Below are 9,770 nucleotides of genomic sequence, written 5' to 3'. Positions count from 1 at the left end.
CGGTGGGTGGTCGGAGCTGACTTCGTTCAAGGCTACCGGCTTGGACAAGCCGATATTTGTCAGGAACAGGTCTAGTGCGATGGGTTGCCCGCCGGTGAGATGAATGTTGGCTCATCCGAAAACCAAACGGAGTACAGCCCATGCTGTGAGTGGTGCGATCAAGCCGGATAATGTTGTGTTCAGGCAACCAGAAGCTGTCGCCGGACTTTAGATGGGTCTCGGTTAGAAGGCCCACGTCGATGCTGTGCTTGCGGAGGAAGTCGGCAGGCTCAATATTTTTTGCTCTTACAGAGCAAGCATTCCAGTTGACTTGATGAACTTACCGAGCACTTGGATCTGTTCGGGCTTATTGCGGCACTTATGAAGAGCACCGGACATGTTGACGAAAATTTCCATCAGTTCATCCGCTGAGAACAGATCGGGGTTGTTGTTTTGCGCTGTTGGTTGTCTCCAGAATCCAGGGGGGATGGAGAGCTTTGGCCAGCAGAATTAACGGAAGTTGCTTGAGCGGGATGCACCCGCGAATTCGCTTGCCTTTGCTGAGGAGCACGAAGAGGCGGGAAATCCTCCGTCCGGAATGCCGGGCCTTTGTCCTTCTTGCGTCCTAGTTGGTAGTTAGTTGCCGCCTGTTTTCGGATGCGTTTGAAGTCGTTGCGTTTGGAGCACTGTCTGTCTAAACCGTGATGAGCACCACCACAGTTGGCACATTTTAACGCCACGGCTCCATCCGCAGGGCAGTTGGAAGTGGCGTATTCTTGAGCGCAGTTGCTGCAGCGTGGCTTGATGTTGCAGTTGCGGGTACCGTGTCCAAAATTGAGGCACCGCTGGCACTACGTTACGGTATGGCTCCCACCGTACGATGATGGAGTAGATCGATCGGATGGCTTGCAGCGCATTGAGAGTCACTGTTCCTTTTTGGAAGTGCACCAGGTAGAGACAATACGGGTACATCTTCACGTTTTCGTCTCTCCTTGTCATTCGGAAGACAGCGATTGGGGCTAGCTTGTACCGGTTGATTTCAGCTTCGACCATCTTGGCGTCGAAGTTTGGTAGACCCCTGATGACTACTTTGAAGGGCTTCTCGCCGGGGATGTCGTGCGTGAAGAATTCCGCCTTGGAATCCTTCAGATATTTCACGGCCACTTCGTACTCCGCTTTTGTTCGTAGCATCACCTTGGTACCGATCTTGCTGAGCGATGAGAGATCGCCAATCAGCGTGTTGAGTGGTACTTGCTTCACAACCAGTGGAGGAAGCTTGACTTTCGCCGCACTCGGGCCGGCAGAATTCTCGGTTTCGACGGCGTCGCTGAAATCACCGATGTCGCTGGCGTTCGTCGCGGTAATATCATCGCATCTGCTCGTACCATCGGACTGTTTCATGTTTCATTTTCGGTTTTCACAAAGTGTACCTCAGTATAAAAATTAAAGACGTAGTCCTACGTCAAAAGTTGCTGTTTTTTTCTTCGTTTTTTCAACTATATCTTTAAAATTTGAAAAAAAGCAGTTTTCACAAAAGTTCTTTATATAATGCATTTGCATAAGAGAAAAATACAACATTATATGGTTGTAAGAAAAACAAATATTTTCGCCATTTTTTTCTTCAACTCCATATAACTCAGAACCAGTAGGCAGGAAATTTGATCCCTTCAAAAGAGTTGTTTAGTTTGTCACGATAAACAACTTTGTGGAAGAGTTTTGAACTATTTGTTAATGTCAATAGATGGTCCTTATTATAATGAGAAACTTTGCCGAAGACACCATGTCGCGAAAGTGCTGTGTTTCGGAGTTATTCATTTTACTCCGCTAGTTTGCATTTCTGGCCCAGTGTGCATCAGTCAAATTTGATGGTGGAAAGTATTACTTAATAGTACTGAATATTTCGCTTATCGGTTTTGCCGATTTGTTGTAGTAATAATATCGATATTCGATTCGATCGAAATAAGCTATGGCAACTCTGTTTAAAAGTTTAAACAACTTAATTATACGAGTTAGTTTGTTTAAAACTAACGAACATTATACATATTTTCCGTGTAAAAAGGTTGCCCGCTACCGCCAGGCGTTACAACTGTTCGTGGAAGTAGGAAGAACTGGCTTTCTCCACGAAATCCACTTTTTTCTTTGCTCATGGGCGAGGGCTTGATCCATGGCTAAGTATACGATCTTGATTGCTAGAAAGAGATTTTTATGTCCTCTGTAGATTTCGCGTAAGTGCACAGTGGTCCAGAATGCAGATTTAGGTGGAATTATATGTTTTGGGCCTGAAATTGAAACTTTAGTCTTAAAGTCTCTTCAACAAAGTTGTTCCTTATAGTTAGGCCCTCATTTTTATGACAATGAGTTCTAGGGTGGTTCTTATTATCATTAAAATCAAAAACCTAACTTTTTTTGTTTGAATAAATTAAGGTATACATTCCTGGGCAAAGTTATAGCTGAGCTAATTTCAAGCAACTTTGTTGAAAACAACTTTTTTGTATCTCTTAAATTGGCCAATTTAGAGCTATTTTCTTGAATTGAGTTAGAGTGGCTCTAAAAAACAGCTGTTTTACTCTAGGTTTCTTTTTCAAATTTCTCAGCAAAGGTGTTTTCAAATAACTTTTACATCTTAAGATGGCGCAAATTTTGCTGCACAAAGCTTGTCCATATCTTTCACCGATCACGGGTTATTGACGTTTTTATACTAAAAATATGCACTTTTCAAATGTTAATATCTCTGGTTAACGGCATTTTAAAGGGCGTATGTTTTTCTTAATAATGTGAAGAAATTGGAGGTATGTTATTTTTTAAACTCGTATAAAAACAATTTGAATTTATTCATATTTTTTACTATATTTGGATATATCTTTTTTATAAGAAGAGATACAGACAACAAATTTCGCTATAAAACATTCGTCTTAAAGATTTAAAAGTCTTTCATGAGAAATTTATGGTGTAAAAAAAATTTGATTTGCGTTTAGTCGTTCAAGGTGGCGATTGTCCTGGCTGAGCTGGTGGAAATTATCAAAGTTGAAACGTGAAGGAATGAATACTACGAATGAATGGTCGTGCGGTTAAAAATCGGCAAAATGCGAGCTATGCTGGAGGCCAAGGATGAAGTAATTTCTCGATTGGATTCCCGGGAGAGGTTACATTAAAATAGAAACGGATCAGTCATCTAAAATCGGTCGCGGGCGCAAATACTTCAAGCGCGTCATAGAGGAGACGGCAACGCACATCCACTTCCCGGACTCAAACCACAAGCCTCACCTGACAATGAAACCCCCTACGTCAAGCAGGTGGAAAAGGAACTCAAGTTCCACTCGCCCCAAGTTGTATTCGTTGCTGGTGCCGATCAAGGGTTCGGAGAAGGAAGAGCTTATGGTGAAGGATGTTACCCACCGGGTGATGCAGTTTCTGTGCGAGAATAAAAAAAAAACGGAACAAATAACTATAATACATAACATAAAAAACAAAAAGAAAAGAAAAATACACTCAGGTCTTTTTTTACACGGGGGATACGGTCCGTGTAAAAAAAAACGTGTAAAAAAAAACCTACGAGATTTTGATTTTTCGCATGCTTAAATGTTTTAAAAAAATCGGATTTTGATGCCATTTGTTATTAAAGCATGATATGGTCCATATAGACATATTTTAAAAATTTCTGTATTTACACCAAAAATTGTGATTTTTTTTTTAAAGTATGCCATTTGATTACAAATAGCTTGAAACGGGTAATGTGATTGGAATCAAGTCGATAGGTTGTATCGTTGTCGAGAAATCGTTAAAAACGTACCGTGTAAATCGTGGAAAACCGTGTAAAAAAACCGTGTAAAAAAAAACCGCGTAAAAAAAAACGTGTAAAAAAAGACTTCAGTGTATATGTATATATATGTATACATACCACAGTTAAATCTAAAAATTATGTCGAATCTCCATATCATTGATGAAGTACAAAATAATAAATATGTATTATGTAGATCAGTTGATTGAAGGAAGGTATAAGAAGTTTAATAAATAAAAGAAAGTGTTCGATTTGTAGGGTCGTCATCTTTATGACAACAAAATATGTACAGTCTTTATCATATTTAAAATAACAAAAAAAAACTAAGTTATTTAAAGGAAAAATTTTATATCCTCATTGCTGAGTAAGCATGACATATCGGCCGAAGATAGATCTTTTAATCTTGGGAATACCAAGGAGTTTTGGTTCCGATGCATGATATCTCTCCTTGCCTGGATTTTATTTAGTCTTGCTTCAAATCCTTGCATGGTGAAGTTGAGTTCGTTGACCAATTTCACCATGCTTCAATTTCGCCACGCTCGTATGAAAAATAGTGAGTACCTAAAATAAATGAAGAAAACTAATTTTAATTAAATAAATCGAATAAATCGGGTATCGCTATCAGTTGCCATACAGACAATTTGATTTTTTTCTTCTTGGAAAATGTCATGGGTATAATTAAATTTTTTGTGGCGTCCTTGGTGTTAAATCGATTATCTGTGCAATAATAATTGACACAAAACGGTGATGCTCCAGCCAACAATGGTAGTATCATAGTCAACTGAACGTTGCGACCGACCGGACATTTTTTCTGGTGATTAATACTTTTTTTCCGAGCGCTTCACCGCATAATAAGATTCTAATTTAATTTTTTACTTACCATTATCACTAATCATTTGTACTAATTTGAACCAATTTATGCTAATAACACTCATGAATTCAAATCCGATAGAAAACAAATGAGATTATTTTTTCACTGAGCATTGACCAAAATGGCTACTTCGATGTTTTTCTTTCGTAGTGTTTCATTTCAGTTGCACTCATCTCCATGACAATTTAAAGCACCCTCACATCCAATGCAATCCTATCAGGAATCCCATGTATTTTTTTATCCTTTCTTTATTTTCGTCATAACGACACACTCAAAAAAAAACTCTTCAATTACATTATTTTTACAGGCAAGCATGGTAAAATAAAATGCATCTGAATGAGTGTCGTTCCCCCTGCGGTAAGTCAAGTACGGGTAAGTGCCAATTTGTCGAATCATTTGCTCTAGGCTTGCTCTGCGATTCAAATAAGTTTGTTGTTGTGCAGTTTACAGTAGAAGTTGATCGTTTTTTACACGCTATTTTAAAATGGCCCAAATTTAGGTAGGATCCACCAAGATCGGTCAAAACTGAACCAGCCCAAAAATGGGAAAACTAAGTTGGAAGTAGCAAGTTGACAATGAACATCGACTGGATTCCGGTCTAATAACGACTAATATATTTTTTGATAGTGACGATCGATTCAAATAATCAAGGCCTACTTCGTCTTCATTAATGCATTATTCTCGAAGAAGTATTTCTTTCACTACATATTCACCAATTTACAGTAACTGGAGAATATGGAGGTAGGATACAAACATATATCGACTTTGACTTTATTTGTGGATTGCTAGAAAACCAGAAGAAGATCAAATTTATTTGAAGATTTTTATAAATTAGGGGGGATCAGTTAATTTTCCAACTTATCATGTGACAGAAACTGAACGCACATAAAATAAATCAAACTCGTAAGCCATGTGACAATATTTTAGTGTTTCACTCCACGGTCAAATTTAAATATGATTAATCGGACTCTTATATTAGGCTCTAATATGGACCTACAAATAAGTCCGCGAGTGATGAGAAAAAAAATTGTATTCAACCACGTAATACTCTTTTTTGAGGAATTCTAGACCCTTATCTTCTGTATCATACAAAAACTTTCCATTTCGTGTGCATGCACCCCTCGGCAAAGCAAAAACCTCACGCATCTATATCTTTACTATCCCCTTGGGATACCTCTATAGGAAAGGTACCACCCAAGTGCGTCAGCGATAATTATCACCCACATTTGGTCACTCCGAGAGCCTGCGCTTTAAGCGAGCCACACCATAACACTTGAGCTTCGTGTGGTTCGTACCAGACTAGCAATAGTGCTTCCCAATGAGTGCTAGTCACCAACCGCCCAGATACCTGCCTACCAACATGCAGTGCCCGTTTTTCTTTTCGTTACACGCGACGTGAGAGACCAAGACGCGTTATAACGCGATATAATTAGTATTTATGGCTAGAACAACATAACTGACACTGCCCGGAAAGGACACAATACTCTGCTGCGAGTTGGGAAGGACAGTTTATGATATGAAGAGAGATTGTTACATAAAAGAAAAAAAAATAGGCAGCAGGCGGTGACGGAGGAAGCTCTTTGCTTTGGACGACAAAATGGCACAGCCAAACCGCGATTGCTCTGATCTGATTTAGTCACGCCAACCTGCGACTACTGTGACTACCCGGAGGGCTGAACCTGCTACTCATTGAAGGTAAAGAAGGTGTAGGCATGGCATAGTAATAGTATATATCTCTTTTAAAGGGAGAGCTAATTAATTTGAGAGTGAGTGAAAGAAAAATTACATCAATCCAACTAAACGTCTCGCTGCTATTGGGTTGCTGTTGGGTGACTACTTCTTTTTTCCCGTGTCTGGTTGTGGAAACTAATTGATTGCGGGTTGAAACTGAAAGTGTACCACTGCCTAACAGAAGTGCTTTGACAAACATGATTGAATCTTTACTTGGGTGTGGGACAATTGTGAAATGAAGCAATTAAGCAGTCGTCGCACATAGCAAAAAAAAAATGGTCTAAAATTATTGTATGGATTAGGCATAATAAGGTTGACTGTGTCAAATGCAATAGTGTTTCATGTGAAAATGCGGCTAGCCATGTAAGCATAATAATAAAACGACTGTCATATAGTTCTATTAATAAAAAATAATTTGTTATATTTAATAAGATTTAAATCGAATTGATTAGCTCACTCACGTATCCTGCACACCTCCAGTAGTACATATGGCCAACCTAGGCCAACATGAAAGATTTACATACTGTGTGATTGGTTGCTCTCACCTTGAGATTTCTATCAACTTTCTTCTTCTCCTTGTTGGAGCTTCACCGCCATGAGTCCTTGCGTTTGCCTCTGCTGCAATTTTCTGCCGGTTGCATCGTTCACCTTAATCTTATCAACGTATTGAGATCATTATGACCCAAAACTCAAATGATGAAATTGTATGATACAGTGTCCTATGCATATAAATCAGTTTTGAAGTTCAGTATCAGTGTCTATTTTTATCATTTACCATCGGACGCAAGGAGTAGTGCTTCAACCCACCGCTTCCAGCAACGAATGGACAAACACAAATGTTGACTTTGATGCTCAGAGGTTGCCTTGATCAAAAGAATGTTGATATGCCAAAATTCAAATTCATACAGGTAGTTGGTATATCTGTTAAGGTTGTCTTCATTTTCAGCTAAGTTGAGTGTAGAAGAAATGATTTTTATCAGCACTTTCAAATCTCTAAATGTCGGCTTCGTACCTTTCATTGATCTTCCAACATCAGCCAATCGAAGTTTTTATTTAATTGCTTTATTAGCGAGATTTAGACCAATCAAAGCTGAATATTTGCGATTTAGTTCGATTTGATTGACTAATCTTATCTACGTCCTGTGGACTGAGGTGTGGTATGCACCGACCGCTATATGATCGCTAAGTTGATATGAATCAGTTAAGACCAAATCAATAGTTGAGGGATTTAGGCTGTTTGGATATTGAATAGTTTAATAACCTGCAGAACAATCACCAAACAGAAGCGATGTTTTGCATTAAAATCACCAATAATGAAGAATTTAGACCTATGACAGGTAAGTTTCTGAAGGTCACCCTTGAGAACATTCTTTTGCTGGCCTACACATTGGAATGGCAAATAGGCAGCCAGGCATGTTAGTAGTCTAAATTTTGTTTCAATAGAAAATCCCAAAATTTCAAAAACTTTGGTTTCAAATGAAGAAAGAATTTAATGTCTGATACGTCTATGAACAAAGATGGCAACGGCACCACCAGCTCCACCAAGACGATCATTTCGATAAATAAAATAATTTGCGCCCCATTTAAACTCATGATCAGGCTTAAGGAACATTTCAGTTATAACGGCGATGTGCACGTTATGAACTCTCAAAAAGTTAAATTGTTTGTTTTCATTATCTTTAAGATATCTAGCCATCCAATTCAAAATATTCAATGATTTGAAATCCATTACTGAATTATAAAGTCATGACGATATTTTTAACAAATTTAACTCCAGTTTGAATAGTAGAACCATTTTCTCTAGATCGTCGTCCGGCATTGTTACGACGTGCCCAGCCCACTGAAGTCGCCCAATTTTTGCAATGTGGACTATGGATGTTTCTCCAAGCAGCATCTAAGTGGTGGTGGTTATTACAATTGAGGGGACCTTTTCCTTCTTAGCATTAAGCCGGGAAAGTTTATTGGAATTTTTTCTGGACTAGACTGATGCCAAATTTGAAATTTTCGCTCCACAGTGTTCAAAAAATTTAAAATCGGGTCCTGATTAGCCTCCGAAAGTTTAAACTCATTTGATAAGAAGCTGACTTGGCACAAACCATTTGAAGTTTATATGGAAATTACTATGGGAAAACCAAACTTTTTGTTCATTGTTTTCTAGCCTTTTTCCATATTGTACTGTCAACAATTTAAATTCTGATGCTATTCTGATGGGAATTTTTATCAGCTATACAACTTTGCAGAAAATCGTTTTTCAGCCAAACGTCAAATTAAATAGTTATTAATTGTTTAAGAGATTGATACTCTTATTACAAGTTTATGCAACTGTATTCTGCAGTGTGACATAGTAGCCATGATTTTTGTACTCTATTCTATGCGCCATAAACACCAATGTTGCCTGCTGAACAGTTGATTGAGCATAATCATAAGACATCAGTAACTTGAATCATTAATAATTTGTGTTCCTTACATTTAATCGAAAAGTAGTCTTCAACAAACTTGTAGCTGAGAAAATTTTCGACAAGCGCAGTTATCATTTTCTAAAGTAGAGTGAACTGGTGAATTTTGAGATAGATATGAACCGAAGTTATGATTTCCCAATAGTAATTTCCATATAATCTTCAAATGGTTTGTGCCAAGTCAGGTTCTTACTAAATGAGTTCAAATTTTGGGAGGATAATCAAGGCCCTATTTGAAACCGTTTGAGCACTGTAGAGCGAAAATTTGAATTTTGCATCAGTCTAGTGGATCATCCGTGAGCATATCAAATTGATTGCTCAAATCAATTTCATCACAAGGGGGAGCAAGAGATTACCCTTTTCATTTTCGTTTTGGCTTAATGGCGGCATTAAAACGTTTCTCTGAAGGATCGAAGAGGAATTTCCAATTCGATATCCAAGCGGGTTTACCTCGGGTAGGGTCCAAACAAGGATCAAGGAGGAATAAGAGTCGAACAAGGTAGAAAGTTTGCAGATAACTTTGAACACTGAGCGTCGAAATAACTAACAAATCCATTAATTACGTACTTGCATATGCTGCTTCCCCAACACAGTCATCAGAGAATCGTTTCTAGACGAAACATGTCGATGTAGCATGGCTGCTTTCCCAACACTGGCATCACTGTCATCGTTAGTAGACGAAACAAGCCGAAGTGGCAGTGTTTACTCGGCTGTCGACATAAGCAGACCACTCTCAATGTGTGTCACGCGATCGTTTGTTTACTCGGTAGTAGCCATTGTGTGATTTTTCTCATTGTTCTTCATCAGCAGTTCTTTTAGTCGATACGTCGTCGACTTTGGAAAGCAACCGTTTCGTGATAAGTGTGTGAGTGATGACCACGTTTTGCGTCCATTGCTGCAATGGAAGGGTTCTGCCATAAAATCAAACCACTGGAAGCGGCTCCCGTTCTGGTGG

The sequence above is a fragment of the Ochlerotatus camptorhynchus genome, unplaced genomic scaffold, assembly GCF_037179485.1.
Source record: "Ochlerotatus camptorhynchus isolate MF236.1 unplaced genomic scaffold, CSIRO-AGI_Acam_v1.1 ptg000542l, whole genome shotgun sequence".
Classification (NCBI taxonomy): domain Eukaryota; kingdom Metazoa; phylum Arthropoda; class Insecta; order Diptera; family Culicidae; genus Ochlerotatus; species Ochlerotatus camptorhynchus.
Note: the sequence above shows the minus strand (reverse complement) of the source record.